This window comes from Pholcus phalangioides, unplaced genomic scaffold, assembly GCF_987345545.1.
Source record: "Pholcus phalangioides strain wild (caught in Gottingen) unplaced genomic scaffold, Ppha-v1.0 ptg000042l_1, whole genome shotgun sequence".
NCBI lineage: Eukaryota > Metazoa > Arthropoda > Arachnida > Araneae > Pholcidae > Pholcus > Pholcus phalangioides.
Window position 1 is genome coordinate 23,592,698 of NW_028301628.1, and position 25,204 is coordinate 23,617,901.

Sequence of the window (25,204 nt, forward strand, 5' to 3'; positions counted from 1 at the left end):
ATTTCTCTTCAAAAATGTCTGCACAAAAATTCTAGACCTAAGCATTATTTTCTGTGTATTATACAGTATTTCAGAGCCACCATTAGATGGTGTGCGACAAGTGCGGTCACACCGGTCCCCGCGATTACGGTAATAAAAGTGAAGAAAATGCGAATAATGTTAATACATTTTTTTGCAGTAAACAAGGCGTCTCTAAACTTCAACTGATTTGTTTTTGGAAATATTTCTTTCAGCAATTGTGGAAAAACTTTACGAGTTTTCCACAATTGCCAACTTTTCGAGTCAAACTCAACATTTGTGGGATGTTTTTTTTTTTTTCATTAGTTCTGAATATCCATCAATTCTGGGATTATTTCTCTCATTAATTCTGTATTTTCAACAATAGTGAAATTATTTTTCTCGTTGAATCTGAATTTTCATCAATTTTGGAATTTTTCATTCATTAGTTCTGAGGTTTCAACAATTTTCAGGGATTTTTTCCATTATTTTTCATTTTTGATTCATCAGTTCTAAATTGTCATTAGTTCTGAGATCATAAGGTCCTAATTTTCATTAGTTTTTAAACTATTTCGTTAATCAATTTAAAATTTTGTTCAGCTTCCGAATTTTTATCGATTTAAAATTTTCATTAATTTCTGTGTTGATTTAAATTTAATTGTATCCATACCGAAATTATTTCTGCACCTCGCCATAAATTATTTTAAAATGTGCCACAGGCCACTTGAGAGCTCTGGAACCATGACGCGGGGCCCGGTGCAGAAATAATTTCGCTGACCTTAAGTGGACGTGGCACATTTTCAAATAGTTTAAGTTTCCTATGGCATATTTACATATAATTGAAATGACCGGCGGTGCTGTTTCAGATCACTTATGTGTATCGCGGCTCTCATTTCCAGATGCTTCAAGTGATCAGTGGACAGTCCCAGATCGCTTTAGGAACCGCGACACTACCAGAGCAATTCAGCGATCTGCGGCCCATCCAGAGATCTCTTGAAAGTGCCACGGCATTTTTATAGATAACTTAAGTAACCCTTGAGCACTGAAGCGCCACAGTTCTAGATCACTATGTAACGCGACGCATTTTCAGATCATTTAATTAAGTGGCTCGTGGCACGTTTTCAAATCAATCGAGTAGCCCGCGCTCTTCCTAAAGGTTGAACACTTTTGTCTAGACACTGACAGATGCATCTCCAGAAAAAATGCTTATGAACAACATAATATATTCCATTAAAAAACAACAACAAAAAAACTATGTTATCTCCTTTGCCGCCATTTTTATATATCTTTCATTTTTTTTTCCTCTCTACAAGCTGAAAAAAGAGATCTCTCTAGCTTGGTTACTGTGTAAGGCGGGGGTGTAGCTTCTTGTATACCATCCTGCAGCGTCTTTGGCATGACACCCTAAATTACTGCCGGTTCGAGGCACGTTTCTTTCCTTCACCCGCGCGTTCAACACAAATTTGTTGCCCTGTCTGACTATAACACGGGGACCTTTGCTAGACAGATCCGGTTTGCTCCTATCAAATAAGGATCCTTTCCGTTCGAGACGGTGGTCCATCCACAAATTTCGTGACGGTAAACTATGGACGATTATAGAGTCTGTCCATGAATGTTGAAATTGAAATGGGTGAGGGGGGGGGGGATACAAAAAGTGTAAACCTATGGTCAAATGTCTCTGTTTTTTGAAGAGATCATAAGCTTTACAAAATTTAGAATGATATGGAAAGTACCGTGTTAGACTGGGATTACACTGTAAACATTTGATAAAAGATCTCTTGCAAATTCGAACAACATATAAGCCCGTTGAATACATTCGCTCGAATATAACCGATACGCTTACTGTTTGCAAGTTTTATAAAATATCTTTTATCCAACTTTTATAGTGTGATACCGGTTTTTTAGCAAGAAATAAGTTCTCCACTTCAAAGAGCTCTGGAATGCGTTCTACTGCTACAAACGGGACAAAACATGTACCACAGTCAGGGGCGGATCTGCAGCTCGCTGTTGGGAGGGGGGGATTTTATAAATAGCTGAAAAAAATTATTATCAGCATCGGATAACCATATGTCCCGCATTTCATCCAGTATTTTCCGTGACAGTCCCGTTTTTCTAATTTTTTCCCCTTCATCCCGACTTTTGTGAAAAATGTCCGTTTTACCTATTTTTTAGTTGAATTTGATGCAATAGTATCATATAGAACTTCTGAAAATTTAGTGAAATATCGCATTTCGCTTGCCCCCCCCCCCCCATAGATACAGTGATACCCTGATCACAGTTAATTCAGATGATGTGCGTGTCATTTCTGAAAATGGAAACTTAGTTGAAAAATTCATTAATAGGTAGCTCTAGAAAGCTTCTGAACAACTGCTCAAGTCGGCAACACTCTTAGTGCTATCAACTTATAAACGCTATTTAACGATTGGTGAGCCTAAGCAAGCATTCAGTTATTAGCAATCCTACCGCGTAATGATGAATGAGTGGTCAAAGTAAGCCACCATACCCAACTGGTTGTCATCCTGCAAGGTGATCTTTAACCCTTTTAGCGATTTTTAAAACTTCGTTACCGCATTATAACGGCCACAGTGAAAATCATTAAAAATTTCGCAAAATGTCACATATTTTGTCAATAATAATTTTTGCCCGATTTAGTGTAGCGTATATGTGAGCCCCCCCCCCCCCCAACAACTAAAATAATAATGAAAAGCTAGAAAGTGAAACATTCTGATTCTTATATAATTTATACCAGTGGTTCTCAGTGTTTGTCATGGCTCCTAAGGGCATCGCAAACCATTTCCAAGGGCTTCATAGCAATCTACAGATTTTCACGTGTGCCTGTTCGATGCTTTGAAGTGGTTATTTGTAAGAGTTATACTATTCACGGCAGCATTGGATAACCGTTGGCTACGAAGGGGAGCCGTGGGTAACAAAAGTTTGAGGATGGGTGATTTATACTGTACGATATTTCTATAATACCCATAAGCCAAGGAACAAAATGTCTCCCCCCCCCCTTCTGTTATCAAACTTTGGGGCGATTCAAGTATTACGTAAGCAGATTTTCAGACATTTTTGACCCCCCCCCTTCCCCCCTTGTCAGCAAAAGTCAGCAAAACACTGAACCTCCTTCCCCCCCCATCAGCAAAATTTCGTCAGCAGCTTAGAATACTTTATATCTTCAAAAGAGGGTGGTTGATGACGTAAGCAACCTTCAATGTTTATCTGACAGGTTAAGGGAGTACGGAAGCAAACAAATTTATCTTTATACAGCTAGCTAGGCTCAGCATTGTCGAAATAAGAGGATTTCTACGGCGCGAGATATCACGTCATTGCCGCTTTAACGGTTGAAATTCTGAACATTGCCACACATAACACCGCAGTATTATAAGAGTTCCTATCTAAAAAACCACATCGAAGAAAGTTTTAAAAAATGAATCAGAGGAATGCCTTGCATGTGGACATATTGGAAATTATGTTCACGTTGGTGTGTCTAAATATTTATTATCCCAGGTTTTAGCTAAATTGATGTTTTTCGTATTTAAAATTGTGAAAATTTGATTTATTTTGATTGATTTCATAGACTTTTATTGCATAAATTCCAAAGATTCGACAAAAAAAGGTCAATAATGCAAAAATTTCAAAATTTTCCTTTCAAACAAAAATCTTTTTTATAGGAATAGTTATTCCTTCACAGAAAGTGCATTCCATAAAATTAATATATGGGAAAGATCTGACATTATAATTAATACTCAGCAAGTTCAAGTGAGTCTTCAAAAATGCTTTCATATTAGCCTTATAATTATAATGATGCATAGAAAAAAATTTGTTAATTTCTTATGATGATAATAATCCTCAGGAAATTTTAAAATATTGATACATTTATAGATAGATTTGGATTATAATTACTTTTTTTACGGAAATAATAAATAATTGTTGAAATATTTTCCATGTGCTCTCAGGATGAACTTTTCTTGCATAAACGATACCTTACGGGCCGTCATAAGAATTGGAAAGTGTAAAATTACTTCATTATTCATATCTCGAAAAAAGACGAAAATTTTTCTAAAATTCAATTAAGATCGAATCTTCTTTTACTTCAAATGAAATACTCATTTCATATGCATAAAGCCTTTTCGCAAAGCGGAATGGAAGTAAACATAGACGGTAACGAGTTATTTATGCATTGCCAAATAGATGGAGGTACAACTGTGATTGCTCGTACCAAGTTCGAAAAACAACAACATTTGTGTGCATTTTCTATACAATATATTCTCTATCATCCAGGAAACCGTTCTTTGTTGAAAAGCAAATCGTCGCATGAAATGAAAAAAAAAATTAAGCTCTATGACTAATTTCCATAGCCATAAATCAAATTATTTGGCTCTAATGAATTTGCGACTAATGGAATTACAAAGAAATCATTGTTTGAGAGCATTTAGTGATTTGAAGTTATGCACAATTACAATGATTTTCTTACTAATTAAGTTATTTAGACGAAATATTGGCATTATCATTTGTATAAGCATTTTGTATACGTGCGTTACAAAAATGACAGTACTGCTAATAAAACAGCACTGCCTGAAATGAAAATATTATTAATATTAATAATAGTAATATTATTATTATTATTAAAATAATTATTAACCAATTTCATATCAATTACTATGGACTGCTGAGGCTCATAGTGCTGATTAAATTTGAGTGGATGATTAGTCCGATTCGAAATCATTTTCGGAATTATTATGCGCATTTGATAAAGATTTATTGCGCTATGAATATATGAATATCTAATGAGGAAATACTTTTATTTACCTAATTGGAAATATTTTTAGAGATTTCAATTAGCAGCATGCAATTATGACGACTAAAATTTCAATTTCCTTCGACTTTATCAACAATATACAGGGTGTCTCATAAATTCACTAACAGTCTGAAAATTGATAAGAATCGAGGGAATTGGTGCACTTGAGAATGCGGCTTGCCAAAAAAGTTATTCTCACGAAGGGGAAATTTGGTATAGAACAAAAATTAATTCAAGTTTTTGTCGAAAGAAGGTGATGCTCGAAAGTAAATTATAGAATTCTAAACTATGTTTTCTTCAATCTCTCCTGTGTTCGAAACGTTCATAAAGCTTGAGATAGTGGTTCATGACTGAGTTAGAACACAAACAGGGTTTTCTCAACATAACGAGCTTTCGAACAGACTGATGTTCTGAAGTTCGAAAACTTGGCTGAAAGAAACAGCTATGCATCTTTACGTACTTACTTTAATCATAGTGCCAGTTCTCATTGTGTGGAGCCCTTTATGAGTACGTGAACCCAGAGTTGAAATTGTCCTTATTCGATGGCAACGTCCTCTGAATTATGAAAGTAGTTGCACTTTTTATTATCGTATTTCACTTAAAAGCTTTATATCTCATGCCTGTAATTTTTTTAACAGCTCTGTGGCCTCCTTGACTACTGGTCACGGCTCTCCTTCTACTTGATTCTCAACAATGCCCTGCCCTTCCCCCTCCCCAGAGGGATTATTCCAGGACCGCATTAGGACTATATGGGCCTAGGTTTATATAAAACCACTGCTTCACAGAATATATCATAACATTTTCATAAATTTCAAAATATAAAAATTACATGGGGTGTTTGAGCACAGGGTGTCCGTATAAAAAGTTATTTTCATTTTAATAACTATACCACCCCTTGCAACACGAAAGAGTGCTACATGTCATCTGGACGTTAAATTTTATTTATTTTTTTTAATGGGAAGCATGCCTCTAGTATCAACGGTTCGCCAGTAAAATGACATGCGACCTGTTACCTATGCACCCTGTATACACGTGCATTTGTTAACCTTGAGCAGGTTCTTAATTTCACTAATTGGAAGATTTCAAATTCAGGATCTGTATGAAGTTTTATTTTTTAGTTTCTCATGCGAACCACACGTCATTTGGAAACTTTTTAACTTGAAACTGTACTTTTGAAAATAATGGTTGCAAAGTTAGTTCCGTGGAAAAACATTTTAAAACAGCCTGTTTAAAAAATGTAGTGAGCCGTATATTACCCGATATAGTGTTCTCGTTCGTTTCTAACAGGAAGTGACAGGATGATGATCCTTGCCAGCGGCAAACGCAATGCATAACGGTAAGCTTATGCAACTCTGACAATAGTAGTAGTAGGAGCTAAAGAATAGGATGTTTCTCATCCGTCTCAGATGTTTCTGTTGTTAGAATGAATCTCGGAAGAATACTGCCAAAAGGAAAGTAGATTTAAATAAACTTTTCTTTTCTTTTTTTGTCCCTTAAGACTAGGGCAACCCCATTGTCTGCTGCAGTCTTCCATCTGTTCCTTCCAGTCCATGCGCAGCAAATAAGCGTCTTCAGCGGATTTTCGACATCTCTGTGGATTCAAGTCTGGGAGGAATGGAAGAGAACAAAAAATAATAATAAGAGACAAAGTGTAAAAACTCTCATGCAAACACTTCCGAAAGAAAATGGTTTTGTTTCGGATCCTTACAATTTTTTTTTTTTTTTTTTTTGCTTTGTTTCGTCTTCTATACACCAAGGGCCAAGGAAAAGCGGCTTCCTTTTGTAAGAACTGTGCCTCCATAATACTACTGCGCTTGTATTTTTCTTGGCTTTTTTTTTTACTCCCTTGGTGTAAAAGAAGGGTCTTTTTAGCTCGTTCTTCTTCACACTGACGTTTGTGACATGTGTCATTTGAACGATTGGACCTAGCCAAGCAAACGCCTCTTGAAAATATAAGAGCCGGGTTGAATAATCTGCTTGACGTGCTGTTTGTGCTTGTTTGGCGCCCGCGTATTCGACTTGGAATACGAAAAAAAAAGAAAAACTATTCGATAGGAGGCAGCAGCTGAGGAAAAAAAGATCTTGAGGTTTTTTTTTAAATGAAAATAAAATATGGAAAATCTTATTTTCTCTACTTTGCTTGGCCCTTCAAAGAGAATGACAAAAGGAACTTTCTCTTGTTTATTAGTGTTCTTCAAGTGTGAGCTATCAGGCATATTATAGCTGTCACGCTGGTATGTTTAACCTTCTAAACTGACTAGCGGTAAGTCTTGCATCTTGTTTACAAACACTTTGGTTGAAAATCTTGTATGTGTGCTTTTGTGTGTGAAAATAAGACGTTTTTTGTTGGTGCTTTTTTCTTCTTTTCATCTTTAATTTTCTAACTACAGTGCACGCAACTAAATATGATGATGACGAGACTCGGATGTTTCTGATAACAATAATGGATTTGATTGCTATATCCGAAGCAAACACAGAAACATATAGTAAATCCGGTGACCATATGTCCTATCATTTGGTGTGAAAAATTCTCTTTTTTTTTGTCGCAGAAAATTAGTTGCCATAATGTTCAATCGTGCCCTGTATTCCACTAATTCGTTTTCATGTTTGCCTTTGTGTCAAACACTTGTGAAAGGAAATTTTTCCTTAAAGCTAAATGCCTTTTTACACGCGTCAATCATTTTAGTATTTAACAAAGTTTCAAGTCGTCAATTACTTTAAATGCTTTAAAATTTAGTGCGTATATAGTGGTGTGTGTGAATTTTAAGTACTTCCATCTATGTTTCAAATTGTGAATGAAGTGTAATGATTGAATATTTGTGCCGTTTTTTAGGCCAGTTGCTCTTTGAATGAGACTTTTTAGGGGGTATATCCGCTCGCATGCGCACTTCGAATTTGGGAACCACACAAAACCAACTTCAACCGACCACCACTGTGGTGGTGGGGTTCGAGTCCGGTCCTCGGGATGCGAGTCCGTCACTTTCACCACTTAGCCACAACAGAGGCAGCGGCGTGGACTATTCAATCACACATGCACCTCGTCCATATTCCTCTGCGGAATTTCTAACGAATTGGTACATGTTGGAATGTGCGCGTGCGTGTTGTGAACTCAACGCGAAGTTTGTTACCGTGCAATGCTTGCTGTGTGTACAGTGCTGCCATGTGCTATCAATTTTTCTAACTATGAGTGAAGTTCAATGATTGAATAATTGTACCGTTGTGGGCCTATTCCTCTCTGTGGCGAGGCATTTTAATGGTGAGATCGGCTTGAATTCGCACGTTGAAGTTGGAAACCAGCGGCGTGAACTGTATAACGGAAATTTTGAGCACTATAAACGAAATTTTCACCATGTTATGAATCTGGTCCACACTTGGAGAAAATGATAACAATATCCGAATGATAATCTCGTCCGTGAGTCCTATAAGCGGTGTCTACTGTGTAACTGATTCGTCTTTCCTCAACTCGGAAGAACTCGATTAGTTATTGGAAGATTACAGATTTGTTTCCTGAATTGAACACGCTTGAGCCGTTCACCTGAAGTCACGAAAACTCAACTCATCACAAAAATCTTCGAAACCAATCACCAGTGAGAGGGAAGAAAAAAGTTAATTTTGACTGAAGCTGACAGGTGTTGTAATTATGGTGTTAATTATGATCGATAGATTCAAGATGACCTGAGGGACATGGACTATATCAATATTGCAACTTGTCATGATCTAAACTCCTCGGAAAATATAATTATCCCCAACTGTGTATAACACACACTCACACTTTCTTTTCTGTTATCTCTGATCGTGGATCGTGAGTTTACGAAATGGTGATGATGTTGACCTTTCGTATGACTGAGCTGCACTCTCGCTTCTCCTTCAAGCATCTTCCATTACTCTACGCGAATTTACATGGAGACAATAATGTAGATGAGGAAGAATGAAGCGGAAATTTAATTTAGCAACGCGTGTCTAATGCATTTCGCCAAGAAATTCCGCCGGCTCCGAAAGCAAACAAAAACCAATTCTCTCGCAAGAGGACGAGAGAAAGGACTGACGATACAGAAGAGCGCCCGAACGTCAAACTTTCTTAATTTCCATAAATAAGTCTGAGAATTACGTTTACATTAAAAAATTAACACACTCTCCACATTAATTGAGATACAAGTTGCAGGGTACTTTCCCTTCTGAGGCACGTTTGGTCGTAAATCGAGACTGGAAGCGCTTGCTGAAATTGGTCAAAGCGGAAAACGCTAAGGAATGATCCATAAATATGTCCAGAGAAATAATTTTACGACTCACTTTAAATGCAAAAGCTCTGATCCACTTCGTCATCAACTGCTTTGAAGTACAATTATAACAACGAGACATTACCATTAAACTTTATGGTGATTTGCTCTCCACATAATAGCTATCTAGAGCTGTGAAAATTCTACTATGAATCCCCGTGCAAAATTAAGGTCTAAAGCGGTGTTCTTCACATTCAACGTTTCACAACTGCGGACCGGTGAGAAGAAATTGGCGAAGAAATGACTGTTTCACGAACCGGCGTAAATGGTTGAAATAATTTACGGGCCGGCGAAAAAAATTAAGTAGGAGAGATAATTTGCATATATTGGAAAAAAGTAAAAACCGGGGGAATAATTTGGGGGGTACCAGCGAAAGGTAAATAAACAGAAGAAATAATTCTGTGGTGTTTGGTCAGAACATGATAACTCCAAAATGGCATTTTTGAGATATAAGCATTTTCATTGTCATTAAAAAACCAAAAATAAAACATGCACGCAAATACAAATGAAAATATCATACATCAGCATGTTGTTTAGCATGTATTTATCTTACTTCTAATTAGTTATAATTAGCAAGACTTACTTTTAGATCAATAAGCCATTTTTCGGAAATATCATGTTCTGATCAAACACCACAGAATTGTACAGTAATGTGTACAGGCAAAAAATCAATAAACTAGAGAAATAATTTGTAGACCGGCAAAAAAAATTGATCAATAGGAAGAGCGATTTGCGGACCGGCAAAAAATGAATAAATGGGACACATAATTTGAGAATTTGGAAATAATGAATGAATTGGAAGAATAATGAATGAATGACGAAATATTTTTTTCGAATCGGGAATGGGAGAAATAGCAAAAACTAAATGAAAAGGAAAAGTAATTTATTGACTTTGCAAAACGAAATGAGTAGAAGGAAATAATTTGAATGATGTGCAAAATATGGGAAAAGTGAATGAAAATGGGAAAAGTGATTTTCGGACCGGCAAGAGATAAATAGCATAAATAGGAAAAATAATTTGCTGTCCGGCAGAGAAAATCAATGATTGGGAAAAATAATTTATACACCGGGAAAAAATAATTAATTAAACAAATAACTTGCGTACTTTAAGAAAACAAATAGGGGAATAATTTGCAAACTTGCTGTGACGGCCAATATATAAATAGAATCCAATATAGAGACACGGTAAAATGTTTAATTAGTTCTGAAATTATGCACCGGCAATATAAATTTTAGTCAAGTTCTTTCTCAGACCATCGGATGGAGAACACTGGTCAAGAGAATTTCAATATATCAGCAGTGAAAATTCAATAAGAAATCGATCTAATTATTCAAATTTACAATTATAGGCCGATAAAATCCTCCTATTCTTCCAATGGCTATGATTGAGATTCACAATGTCTGCATTGTAACTCTCGAAGGAGGTAACTAGTAGAATTGGATTTTCAGGCATCGGTATTGGATTTTACAAGGCTCTCAGAGACTTTCAACGCTCCCCTCTTCTCATTAAGCTCGGCGGGAAGTACACGGGGATTAATAAAGACAGACAGAGCCGTTGGTCAATCAAATGAGAATCAACGGGATTTAAAATCTCAACAGACTGATGTTCGGGAGAGATTCAGCTTTCTCATCCGATGTACGCGTTTTAAAAGCGTTCTTTCAGCTAGAAAAGGGCCGACGACAGACGCCATCTCGCCCTTGGGAGCTACTTATTTTGATATATCTATATCATGTCCCGTTACCAAGTTATCTGTAATCGATGGGCTCTGAAACCTAGAATTGATCACCCTCAGAGGAAACAGTGGCCTGTTCTGTTCGTTCGCCTTTTCTCTCCGCCTGACGAATGTTCGGCAGATTATCTGTCATACTTGACGTATAGCTGAGGTCAAGTCAAGACGTTAGTTTTCGCCTGTACTTCTCGGCATTCCACGAGAAAACGTGCCCTGGAAGCGATCGAAAATGCAGTATGTGTGATGGAGGAGGGGGGGGGGGACCTGCCTCCCTTTTAATAAATTCCTCGCGATTCGTAATGATTTAGTACAGAGGGTTCGAAGGGAAACGGGAATGATGAAGGATGTGTAACTTCGCAACTTGCCATCATCCAATAATTATTTAGGGTCATTACAATCTCCTAATTATCGAAGCTGGGAAGACGAATGTGATTCACTGGAAGTCGTATTCTCTTAACATTTCGTTGATTCATTCTTCCTGCTGATTGCATTTATGTTGAGGAGTTAAGTTGAATACGGATGACTTCCAATTCATTTTCTTTTTCTTTAGATTATACGGGGTGTCTCATGTGTGTTTAAAAATTTTAAAAGTTGAAGAAACTGGTTCCCCTTGAATGCGGTCTGTGGAGAATCATTCATTGAATACCAATGTTTGTGTTCAGATTCATTTTTAATTCATTCTCATGAATACAAATACCACAACAGGCAAAATACCGAACGAGCTGACTGAAAGAAAAGGTGTCCATAAAGATGTTCTCCTACCCACAAATGCATAGCAAACAGGAGGTATGGCATTTTGCTGGGTAACCGTTGATCCTTCCAATCTTATACTTCCAATTAGAAAAAGTTTCCATAACGTGTAGTACTCAGATATGCCATTCCTGTTTCAAGGGGTTGTACATTTGTTAAAATAAGAAATCAACTTCTTATACAGTCCCGGTGTGCCCCAAACCTAGTTAAAAAGTTGTTGTTCTGTCTCTCCGGATACCAACAAAAACAAAAAGCCATGTTTCTCGGTTTAATATTAACTGAGGTATTCCAATTCAAAAAAATGGAGGGAAGTTGGGGGGAAAAACTGCTCTAAATGCGGAAAAACCGTTTTACCCGCATATAACACTGTTTTTTCCAACATTACCTCCGTTTTCCAAATTCGAATATCTTAGTGAATATCGCACCTGAAAACATGGAATTGTTTTTGTTGGCATCCGGAGAGACAGAGCAACAACTTTGCGATTAGGTTTTTGGGCACCATATAAAAAAATTAACATTTCTGATAACTATACAACCCCTTAAAACTTGAATGGCATATCTGAGTATTACACGTTATTTGGATACTTTCTCTAAAAGTGGAACTATACGTGTAGGATCAACGGTTCGCCAGTAATTTGTCATATTCCTGGTTTTCTATGCACCCTGTATATATGGTACTACCAAAGTCCGAAGTTGGCCACTGCGTGAACTGGCCAGCCCAGCTGACCCAACTAATTTCCAAAATTCGGACCTTTACCGGCCTTTGGACTGACAGCCCTTATATATCGATACTTATATATCCCTATATCGGTTCCTATGATTCAGGGTCATCGACGCTTTAGCGTATTTTTTTGTGAAAATTTGGGCCATTTATAATTAGTCAACCCTATGGCAACCCTAACGGTCGAAGGAATCTGAATATCGATATCTTAGTGATTCATGTATAGAGATGCATAAGGATCGAAATATAAGGGCAGGCCAAAGCACTGCGAAAGCCTGAATTTCTGACATTGGCCAGATCAATTCGGCCGGCCAGTTCGCGAAGTGGCCAAGTATTTTGGCCAAAGTCTGAATTGTAGAAATGATTAGGACTTTTCTGTATCCGAAACGTTCGTAAAGCCTCAGCCGGTGATTCGCGGAGCTCAGGTGAAAAAACTTCACCAATGGTATTTTATAAACCAACCTGAACCGGGAAGCTCAGAAATGAGCTTTAATCGTACCCCTGTATTTTTTGGGACTCCGATTTACATATTTCCAGTGATTTTCTTTTGTAAAGAGAACTCTATCGACAAAAATTTGAATCAATTCTTTATTTTTTTCTGTAGCAAAAACGATCCGCCTTCGTGAGAATAACTTCTTCACAAACTGCATTCAAATTTTTCGAATTTATTTAATTATTATGAATTTCTAAACTATTTACGAATTTATGGGGGGGGGTATGTGACCTTTTTTATCGTGTTTTATCATTTTTGTATAAGTTTCTACAATCAATATAGAACACGTGGTCGCAACAGGCAAAATGTCCAACGAGGTGGCTGAGAAATGGCACATAATGATATGGGATATTATTTATTATGTTATCAATGTCATTATTATGGGTTATTATTTTGTGAAATTTTAATATGCTTTTGATATTTCCTATGATGTCTTTGACAAAAATCTACGACTTTTACAATTGCTTTCACATTTTTTATCTCAATTCTTTTACTTTTCGTTATGAATTGTGAGAAATATACCAGATTGGCCTAAAGTCTATAACACAACTTTGAATTTAATATAAATTTATGCCAATTGGCTTGTGAGAGTACAATCAAGCACCAAGCATCACGTACAGGGTGTCTCATGAAGTCCTAATAGTTTAAAAAATCATCAGAATTGGGAGAACTTGCTTCTTTGAACGTGGTTTGTGAAAAAAATTTCCATCATGGGGGGGGGGGGGGGGGGATTTGTTTTGGTGAATCAAAAATATTATTCCAAGGTATAAGGAAATTCATAAATACGCCCTGTATTTTATAGGGCTCTGATTGGTATATTTCAAGTGATTTGCTTTTGTGTAGTTTCCTCTTTCGACAAAAATTCAAACTAATTTTTTTTTGTTTATGGAAAAACCCCAAAAACCCTCATATAAGAATTTTTTTTTTTTCGCAAACCATAGTAATACCAATTCTACATACCAATAGTACATACCAATTCTTTTAGTTTTTACACATGTTTAGATTATTTGCGAATCTGTGAAACAATATTCTACAGGGTGTAAATCAGTGATTCCCAACGTAGGCGGTAACGCCCCGAGTGGCGATGGGATGTTCCGGGGAGGGCGGTAGATGCTGCGGGTATAACATAGGATCCTATGGGTTTGGGGGCGATGGGAGAAAAGAATTCCGAAGAAGGGGGCGATGGGACAAAAAGAGTTAGGAAACATTGCTTTACATGAAGAATTTTATTCCTCAATATATTTTAAGATTCTATGATTAAGCAGTGATGCATTGTACGCTATTAGTTGAATACCTAATAGCAATCCAATGAATGTATATTAGTGTTCTAAATGTGCCACGAAATCGTATTTTTATAACTTATTAGGACCCGTATTGCTGTGTTTGGCTTCCCTGTGAAGCTGGGCCTAAAGTACAGCCCTGAAGAGTATATTAAAAAATCATATGGAAACTATAACAACATTATAGTCTCAGTAAATACGAGAAATATCAAATAATTACGGGTTAAACACACACCGATTAGATCCACAATATCTACCTCCATAATTATTCCGTGAATATTCAATAAATGTGCTCCATCACTTATGTCCTCTTAAAACCTCTCTCAAATGTAATTATAATCAACGTGTATAATCCTTGAAATATCCTGTTACAGCAGAATGTTATGCGTTTCGAAGTGATGAAATAATTTTGAATGGCACTATGATGCAAAGATAATCTAATCGGGTCCAACTTTGGTCAACTCGACCATAAACGGCGTTTGACCGGAATGACGACGGCACGGCGATGTCCATTAATTAATCTGCAGTTTTCGGAATGACCGGAATATCTTATGTGTATACTTGATTTATACATAAGCACGAATTATCATACAAGATACGTGCGTGTATGAGCATGAGTGCGTTACGAACAACAAAGATTAATCATGGCTGCTTCACATAAGAGATGGGCGCTTTTGGAAACCTTCCCATGCATGTTTTTATTTATGGAAATTTTTGTCTTTTATAAATGGGAAATTTCATAAATGTTTTAGTGCAATTTATTTTGTTCTATACGTTGCTAGAAAATGACAGAACCAACAGTAACCAAATGACAAGATGGATCTTATGTGTCTTTTGAGGCAATGATGTATGAGATTAAAAGATCATGGCAACGAATTTGAATGATTGAACAAAACCCTGCATCGATGTGATAGTGCGTATTGTCTCAATAAATTTTAATGGGGGAATCCTGTTAGAATATGTACGCGCATGAGTGGCATACCTTCATCCTCTGATAGTTGACAATAATTGAAGTATGACATGGGACCGACAGCAGGTGTGTGTATGTTGATATTCTCCGATTCCCCGATTTTAACATGTTATGGACACACTATTTATCACAAGCATTTCCAATTTTTGTTTTTTAGTGTTGTACCAAACGTGTAGTAACTGTATTAACTATGTATTTAACTAATGAACATAACCACACAACCACAACAATTTCCTCTTTCGGGCACTACGGCCATCACTACTTTACTTATTTAACCGTACATGCACATCGTATACATTCCGCTGCGGAAATTCAAATGAATAGGTACATGCAGGAAGGTGTTGTGTGTGTGTTTATATGCGTGTGCGGCCTAAACGTATTTATGCGGTGCTTCCCCGGAGTTGTGGTTGTGTCATGTTTTTGTGGCGTCATCTGTCTTTCATATTTTGAAATAAAAATAAATATAGAATTTTCATGGCACGTATGTGAGCATTATGTTAAAGATATACTTACACGACTAAACACAAAACTAATTATATAAAATACGATTTCAACTTGTCCAATTCAGTAATTTTATAAGTTAGCTGTTTCAAAAAGAAATATACAACAAATATAATTATTACTAATATCACAAAATATAAGTAACTTTGCCTAATTTTAATTTGTACAAAAATTGCCACGTTTTTCAAGACAAATAAATTTAATTGGTCGAATGGTCGACGCGTTTCGGCTCTTCAGTGGAGAGCCGTCATCAGGACTTCGTGGTGAGAATTCACACGAATGAGTCGTGGAAGAGTGATGTTTACGTCTGGTCGTACGAAGAGTTCGCCTTTGTATTTGCTGCGTCCGAGTGGTCTTTGGATGCGAATTGGGGAGCCATCTGTTGTAAAGTGTTGAAAGTTTTTTCACGACTGAGGTTAATAAAGCCTGTCCAAGCTGACGAAATAGGTGGCGTGCTTCTTCCATCATTAACGAGGAAATTCTGGCATGTTCTGATGAAGTATCCCTCGAGAAAATTCAATTCAGAATTGTGTGTTGCTTTTTTCAAAAACAAACGCTTTATCAAAATCAAAATAATGTGAATGTTGCCAACAGTGTTGGGCAATAGCCGAATTATCCGTCCGTCCCTTCTCAACATGCTTTCGGTGTTCGAGAACTCGAATATTTAGATTTCTTCTAGTTTGGCCAATATATCCATTTTCACAATTCTTGCATGGGATAAAGTAGACACCAGATTCTTTGGAGGGTGAGATAGGATCTTTCAGATGGGAAAAGGTGAGTATATTTGTTGGCTGGAATATTGTATGGAAGTCAAATTTCTTGAAGATAGAAGAGATCATGAAACTTGAAGAAACGAACGGAAGAACAACGGTATTAGAAAATTGTTTTGAGTCAGCTGGGAGCAGGTTCGTGGTGCATGTCTGGGTCATTTTTCTGAGGACCTTGTCGATGATAAAAGGTGAAAAACCCCGATTAGAAGCGATGTCACGAAGGATATTGAGTTCATTCTGGAGGGAGGCTGAATCACTGCAAAGTTTTAGTGCTCGATGAACAAACGAAGAAAATGCCGAAAGTTTCTGATTGGGAGGATGAAAGGATTTTGCATGAGGTGGCACGGAGATAGCGAATGGCTTACGGTACACAGATGTATGAAAAGTCTCCCGCAGTTTGCGGCGGATGGAAAGATCCATCCGCCTCAACTGCGCTGATCTCTTTCCATCCGCCGCAAACTGCGGGAGACTTTATGCTCTTCCAAAAATACACAAACCTTCATTTTCAGTAAGACCTATAATTTCTTGCATTGGATCACCTACGCATCAACTTGCTAAATTTCTCGTTGAACTTTTGTCCCCTCTCTGCAAAAAGCATCGTTTCACAGTAAAGAATTCCTCAGAATTCGTTTCCATCATCCGCAGCATTCAACCAGATAACGCTACAATGATTTCCTTCGATATCAAATCCATGTTTACTAACATTCCCATCAGCGGTGCAATTTCTTTCCTGAAACAACGTCTGCAAGAATTCCACTTCTCCTCGATTGAAATCGAAGAAATATGTCAACTCACCCAACTTTGTGTATCGCACAATTATTTTTCAGTGTTTGGAAAGTTTTACCGCCAAACAGAGTGTCTTGCCATGGGCAACCCACTCTCGCCTATCCTCTGTGACATATATATGAATTTTTTCGAAACAAAACTTTTGGAAACCCACCACTTCAAACTATGGATCAGGTATGTTGATGACACATTCACTTTAGTTGATGAGACTGATGTTAATGTCACTGAGTTATTCAATTTTATGAATTCTATTGACCCACATATTGAATTCACCTATGAAATGGAAAAAAAATAATATGCTGCCTTTTCTCGACGTGCTCATTAAAAAGACAGACACTGAATTTCATACATCTGTGTACCGTAAGCCATTCGCTATCTCCGTGCCACCTCATGCAAAATCCTTTCATCCTCCCAATCAGAAACTTTCGGAATTTTCTTCTTTTGTTCATCGAGCACTAAAACTTTGCAGTGATTCAGCCTCCCTCCAGAATGAACTCAATATCCTTCGTGACATCGCTTCTAATCGGGGTTTTTCACCTTTTATCATCGACAAGGTCCTCAGAAAAATGACCCAGACATGCACCACGAACCTGCTCCCAGCTGACTCAAAACAATTTTCTAATACCGTTGTTCTTCCGTTCGTTTCTTCAAGTTTCATGATCTCTTCTATCTTCAAGAAATTTGACTTCCATACAATATTCCAGCCAACAAATATACTCACCTTTTCCCATCTGAAAGATCCTATCTCACCCTCCAAAGAATCTGGTGTCTACTTTATCCCATGCAAGAATTGTGAAAATGGATATATTGGCCAAACTAGAAGAAATCTAAATATTCGAGTTCTCGAACACCGAAAGCATGTTGAGAAGGGACGGACGGATAATTCGGCTATTGCCCAACACTGTTGGCAACATTCACATTATTTTGATTTTGATAAAGCGTTTGTTTTTAAAAAAAGCAACACACAATTCTGAATTGAATTTTCTCGAGGGATACTTCATCAGAACATGCCAGAATTTCCTCGTTAATGATGGAAGAAGCACGCCACCTATTTCGTCAGCTTGGACAGGCTTTATTAACCTCAGTCGTGAAAAAACTTTCAACACTTTACAACAGATGGCTCCCCAATTCGCATCCAAAGACCACTCGGACGCAGCAAATACAAAGGCGAACTCTTCGGACGACCAGACGTAAACATCACTCTTCCACGACTCATTCGTGTGAATTCTCACCACGAAGTCCTGATGACGGCTCTCCATTGAAGAGCCGAAACGCGTCGACCATTCGACCAATTAAATTTATTTGTCTTAAAAACGTGGCAATTTTTGTATAAATATTGCTGATATAATTATATAAGATCTAAGCTACGTTTAATCCTACAGCATGGTGCAAGTTATTCTTGGATTGTACCGTCTCGCCACAGTGTTATTTCTTGATAACTATGAATAAGTGAATAACTATGTATGAATAACTATGGATAAGCAGTTCAGTTCATCGGACTCAGAGAAATGCGATGACATCAATGTAGTGCATAGTTTCCCAACCTTTTTTGTCCCATCACCCCTTTCTTCATAAATTTTTTTCTCTCATTCCCCCCCCCCCAACGCAATCTAACCCATAGGATCGTATGTTATACCCGTAGCTTCTACCGCCCCCCTGGAACATTAACGCCCACGGTGGGAATCACTGATGTAGTGGAATAAAAACCAACTCAAAATGAAGAAAACTTCTCAGTTCATGGAAATGAAGCAGAGATTTCATTGACTCAATCTCATTTAAAATTGAATTTTAAATTTAAAAAAATTGAAATTTTGAATAAGATTGGATCATGAAATCTCAACCTTTTCTTTCATTTCATGAGCTGAACTTTATATTCCTCTCTCTATATATATATATATATATATACAGGCTGATTCAGAAAAGATGGGAAAAACTTTAAGAGGTGATCGTACACACCAATACCAACAATTTTCATCAGAGAATGCATGGCCTAACATGAAATGCAAACCCGTTAGCCCGTTTCGAAACAGCCGCTCCGCAAACGTTAAAACGACATTCCTGTTGAAATTTATCGGGAGAAAAAGAATACCATGCATGGAAATAAAACCTGGGGAAGAAGAAGAAACCGTATGCATGTCTTCTTGCCCAGGTTACATTTGCATGCATGTGGAGTTCTTTTTCTCCCGATACATTTCAATCGGAATGCCGTTTTAACGTTTGCGGAGCTGCCGTTTCGAAACGCGCTAGCGCGTTTGCGTTTCATGTTAGACCATACATTCTTTGATGAAAATTGTTTGTGTTGGTGTGTACGATCACTTCTTAAAGTTTTTCCCCCATATTTTCTCAATCACCCTGTATATATATTGAATCAATTTTTATTCAACGACATTGATGCCATCGTATCTTATCGTGCGCGCAAGTTGTTTTTAATTTTTACTTTCGAAGTTTATAAAAATAAATATTAGAGATATTCAAAACTTTATGCTAGCATATGGTAGTAGATACAATCATAACTAAGTGTAAAATATTTCAAATAAATCAATGGCTATAAATAGTATTTTTAATTACATTCCGATTAGTACATAGTTCTTCACCATATTAAAGGTATGAGACCCCTTGATATAGTTTCGTGTCAGAAACCAATAACATTTTTCTCATTCAGCATATGTATAAACAATCGCTATTGCGCCAAATCACCAAGAAATGTGGTTTTTTTTGGTGAGCAAATAAAAGATCCGCTTATACAAATATGATGAGTGTTTATTCCCTAATTTCTCCCGACGAATTTTCATCGTCGGATTAGGGTGGTATTCACCGACAGTGTTTAAATTATAGTCACAATTTTTAGATAGGAGATCGACACAGATAATCCTTTGTGGAATTTTTAACGAATCAGCAGATGCCGGAATGTGGGGTCTTTGTGCATGTGAGAACAAGGAGAAAATCAATTGTGCGACATGCCCTTGCATGCATTTTTTCAACCGCATGCCCGACGCGGGCGCATAGAAAAACCAAAAAAATTAAAACACCTTGCGGTTTGATTATAGACGGGTCTATGCAATTGTTTCATCCAGCATCACCTTTTCGTGATATTTAAAATAAAGGCTTCAGAAGACTATTCTTTATTTGATTTTTGTAATTACAATTCCAGGATGAGTTTTTTTGCTACTCACCACTATATGCTTGCGTAATAAGACAGATATGGGTTAAAATAGGCAAATATGACATATATATATATATATATATATATATATATAGCGTGTCCAGAGATCCTAATGTGGGGTGGGTCAAAGTAAAATAAATATCATCTAAAATGAGCACGTTATTTGGATACTTTTTCAATGATTAAAATTTAGGAGCTAATGGTTATATGTATTATAACCCACACGACCTCAAAGTGGCATAAATTTAATATTGAAAAATATATTCTCAGGTGATCTCAAATTCTCTATTTATTTCCCAACAAAAAATAGAGATACGAAGTTTAGAATCTGAATTAAAATTCCACCCCGTTTAGAAATCTGCTTTCAAAATGAACTATAAAACCTATTTGGGCAACTGAATAACTGGAAAACCTTAAGCTCTGAAGTATTTTTTCGACTATTCTCTCTTTTTTTAACACTAACTATAATCAATATTTTTTGTGACTTGACCCACAAACAACCTGTTTGAGCAGCGAATGAAGTTGAACAAAAAAATTTAAGCGTTGAAAACTCGGGAAAAACCATGTAACTCCCCAAAGATGGTAGAACAAGAGGAAAATAGAGAGAGATAGAGTGTGAGTCCTAGGAAAAAGGGGGTATGAAGACTATAGCATCTTCATCATAGACGTGATATTTGTTCAAGTCTCCAGTGTTGGAGTAAAGAGAAGAGAATGGAGGTAAACAGAACCTCTCTTTCGCTTGTAATCTGTCTTCTCAAGGGGGGATTTTCCACCTTACGCCGATAACTTTCGCTCCTTTTGTTGAATTTTCCATTTTCCACGAGTCTCTTTATTTTCCCGACTTTAATTCAACATTGATCGACTCCGAAGACTGGATAAAATGCTGAAACTATAGACTTGAAGCGTATCTGAATCCTCAGCCTCTGCAGCGTTGTATCTAAGTCCATTGCGTACCATATTAAAAATTCTGGTGGATTTTCTTTTGCCGGAAGGCACAGATGAGCCATTCGTGGTACTCATGTCTCCTACTCATTTCTTGGGATACGGAAGATTTCTACAAATTTTGAAGGAGTACACACACCCCCACCGATATCTGGAGGTATGTATTTCTCTCATACGTAGAGATTTCCATTTCCCTAATTTTTTTTTATTTATCGGCATGCAAGAAATGCTAGGGATCGCAAGCTTCTGGCAGTTTAAAAGACACTTACACCTCCTATGAATTTCATAAAACACTCACATTTCCTATGAATTTGATAAAACACACCCTTCTACGCACTTCAAGTGGTGCGCAAGCTCCTACCAATTTCTATATAAAGGAATAAGCAAGTCTTCACACATTTCAAAGAACATGCAAGCCTTTTAGGCATTTCTAGAGATCGGCAACCCTTATGCATATTTCTAGAATTCAGCAAGCGCAATATACATTTTTTAGAATATGCAAAGCATGCGTCCTACGTATTTTGCAGCCTTTTACTGCTGAGAATCCCCTCGACACAATTTGGCCATATTCCAGGACGCTCGCTGCTGATTCAGCAATTACTCTTCCATGATATCTGGACCAGCGCTATCGAGTCGGGCCACGAGATTGCCGTTACTTATATACACTGCTGGCCACCCAAATTGCAACACCAAGAAAGACAAGAGATATCGCAACAATATTTATTTTGTAGATAACATGTTGACCAAGCATCAAATGATTAAATTTATAGACTTCTGTGAAGTGTGGTTCCTGCCAAAATCAGTAGCCAGAGTAGCCGCCATTGTTGGAGATCACCGCTGCCACACGCCTCGGCATTGATTCAAAGGGACTTTGGATGTGTTCTTGGGGTACATCAGACCAAGCAGCTTCCACGCGTTGCCAAAGTTGATCTGGTAAGGCAGCTGGGGATGTAATCTGGGTCAATCGTTGAGCAACCATGGACCACATGTTTTCTATCGGCGAAAGATCCGGAGAGCGAGCTGGCCAGGGAAGCAATTCAATCTGGCGATTGACGAAGAACCTTTGGACAATGCGTGCCACGTGTGGTCGCGCATTATCCTGTTGAAATATGGCTGTGGGCAGCATCCTCTCTCCACGGTGTCTCCAGACTCGAATCCGACCATCGTGGTGTTGCAGACAGAAGCGTGACTCGTCAGTAAAGACAATTTCATTCCATTGTGCCGTCCACATCCTTCTTTCATCGCACCATTGGCGGCGGAGACGTCTGTGGTTCTGCGTCAAGGGTAGACGAAGCAATGGACGTCTTGCGGACAGACCACTCTGCTGTAAACGGCGTCGAATGGTACGCGCAGACACTGGATGATGCGGTACAGACTGAATGTGCTGTGCTATGGTTCGTGATGTGGCTGAGCGATCCGTCACTGCCATACGCACAATACGCCTGTCATCACGTGAAGTGGTGCACTGAGGTGGATGCGATCGAACACGTCGGTCCGTCGTACCCTCCTGCATCCAATGATCACGTATCCGCATTACAGTTGTTTGGTTTCGTCCAACACGACTACCGATTTCCCTAAAAGATAATCCACAATCTCGGTAGGCCACTATCCTTCCTCTGTCGAACTCGGATACTTGATCAAAAGATGATCGCTGTTTTCTGCGAGGCATAATTGATCGGTTTTTTGAAAAAACCACAAGAAAAACACAATTGCCGTACTTCAAATCGTCGAAATCTCCAAGCCTTAAATAGCACTTTGAAGTGGCGCCACAGGCGCGCGTGATGTGCGTCTGCGCTGAAATTCTAATCATTTGCATATCTCACCTCCGCTAATGCATGTTGCAAATTTCATATTATTTGCATGCTTCCTTCAGGGTGTTGCATTTACGGTGGCCAGCAGTGTAGTTTTCCAAAAGGTATTTGGTAGGGTGGACAGGTTGCTTCTTCTAAGAAAGTTAGCTGGATTGGAATTTCCTGACAAAATGGTCAGGACATTCCAGGGTCTACTGTCAGATAGGGTTCATGTGTGCGAGTTGCGAGCACTACCTCCAGCGAAAGGCAGGTTCCTAGTGGAGTGGTTCAGGGTTCGGTGCTGGGACCGACTCTGTTTACTCTGTTCACATACGATATTACCCAGACAGTTTAACCAATACCCGCATTACAATATGCAGATGATGTAAAACTGTTTGCCACAGATGAAAATACAATGAGCTTGCAAAATGCATGAAATCAGATTCTTCAGTAGAGCTCTCGAAACAATCTACATATTTCTATTTCAAAGTGTGGACCACTGCATCTGGGCAGACAAGCTGACCGTGACTACTTTTGGATAGGGGCAATGAACCTTTTCAGCAATTTCATATCTGCTCAGATATGGGTATATTAATGAACGGTTCTCTGGATTTTGCCGATCATTATCGGAAAATGGTTTGCAGGGCTAATAGAACTGACTGCATATTTGCTACATATGGCCTACCGTATAAATGCGATTCATTCTCCCTAGTATATGCTTTCTGTGTATACGTACGGCCTACCCTTGAGTTTTTCTCACATGTCTAGAGCCCATATTTGATCAAAGACATAATGCTCTTAGAAAAGCCCCAAAGATCTTTCACAAAACGACAGTCCTGGGTGGACTGTCCTACTCTGAGAGGCTGGAGTTCTTCATCTACATTCCCTAGAATGACGCGAAATTATTTCCGTGAAAATGTGTTACAAAATGGTAAATAGCATAGTATCTTTTCCATCGGGCGTCACATTTTTTGCCATTATTGACCACCAGGTTAACCTGTGGAGACACCCATATAAAAATGCAGACCTCGATGGCCATATTGCTTCTTCCACAGCTTCAGATGCAGATCAGCCAAAATATGGAATTGCTTACCATCAGACCTTGTTTGCGCATCATACCCAAGATTCACTTCAGCCGTTGCTGACTTTGACCTTGTTCCGTTTACAAAATGATCCGCCCTCCTCTAAATTTTGTGGCTTGTTTGTGTGTTTTTATCCAGTGTAAGCGTTTTATATGCCTTCTGGGGTGCTTTACTTAATAAAAATCTGTGGATACGCAAAGTATTCCTCTTACGCGTATCTATGAATACGCGGAGTATTCCCTCTTAAGCATTATCTGTCGATACACAAACATGTCTCGTATGAACATACTGTATATGGGTACGCAGTCTCTCGTACATAAATCCCATAATCGTGCACAATAAATCTCTCGCGCGTTCCTAGGGATCAGCAAGTATTTTATGCATTTATTTGAATCGATATGCTTTTTTTCGCATTTCCAGGGATGTGAAAACTTCGTATTCATTTTAAGAGGAAATCAAGCATCCCACTATTCCAGGGATATGCAACGTCAAGGAGTGAGCAAGCCCACACACACATTTCTAAGGGTACGCAAAGCACGCTTCTTATGCATATCTCGGAGGGGGGTTACAAAAGACACATATATGTATATATATACGCATTTCTGTGTTTCTATGGTGCAACTACAGCTTGAAAAGTTAAGGAATGTAATTCATCTTCTACCAAAATGCGAAGGGCATAATATTGAAAACTTCTTTCCTCTCATAAATATTTGATTATTTTTTCATATTTAATTAGCACAATAAATTACCACTTGTCCAACCAGTGACAAATCTTTCTCAACCAAACCCATTACTTCACGAGCATTTAGGCAAAATTTCAAAATATTTTAAGCTGCAAAACATTTTGAAATCGATTCTTTTAATTGTTTTTCCCTATATTATATTACTGTATCCCCCCCCCCCATTATATATATATATATAGCAGCCAGGCCGAAAAAATTCTAATCACAGACTCTGGAAAATTCTTAAATATCGTTATTATCAAAATACATTGGATTAGTTGAATGAATCGTGTGATCCTTATCAAACCTCGCTTTTCCCGGCATGCCGGAACGGTTCACACACCAACATTCAAAAATCTGACGTTCCTCGAGTTTGGCGGCATGCCGGCTAACGAGAAGGGAATACTGTATTTTTATCATTAATGCGGTAAT

General features: G+C 37.9%; 1 protein-coding gene across 4 annotated transcripts in view; it reads left to right on the top strand.

The window, feature by feature from the left end:
• Positions 1-25,204, top strand: part of LOC149064673 (teneurin-m-like) — a 391,606-nt gene that overhangs the window by 35,773 nt on the left and 330,629 nt on the right. The window lies entirely within an intron of this gene.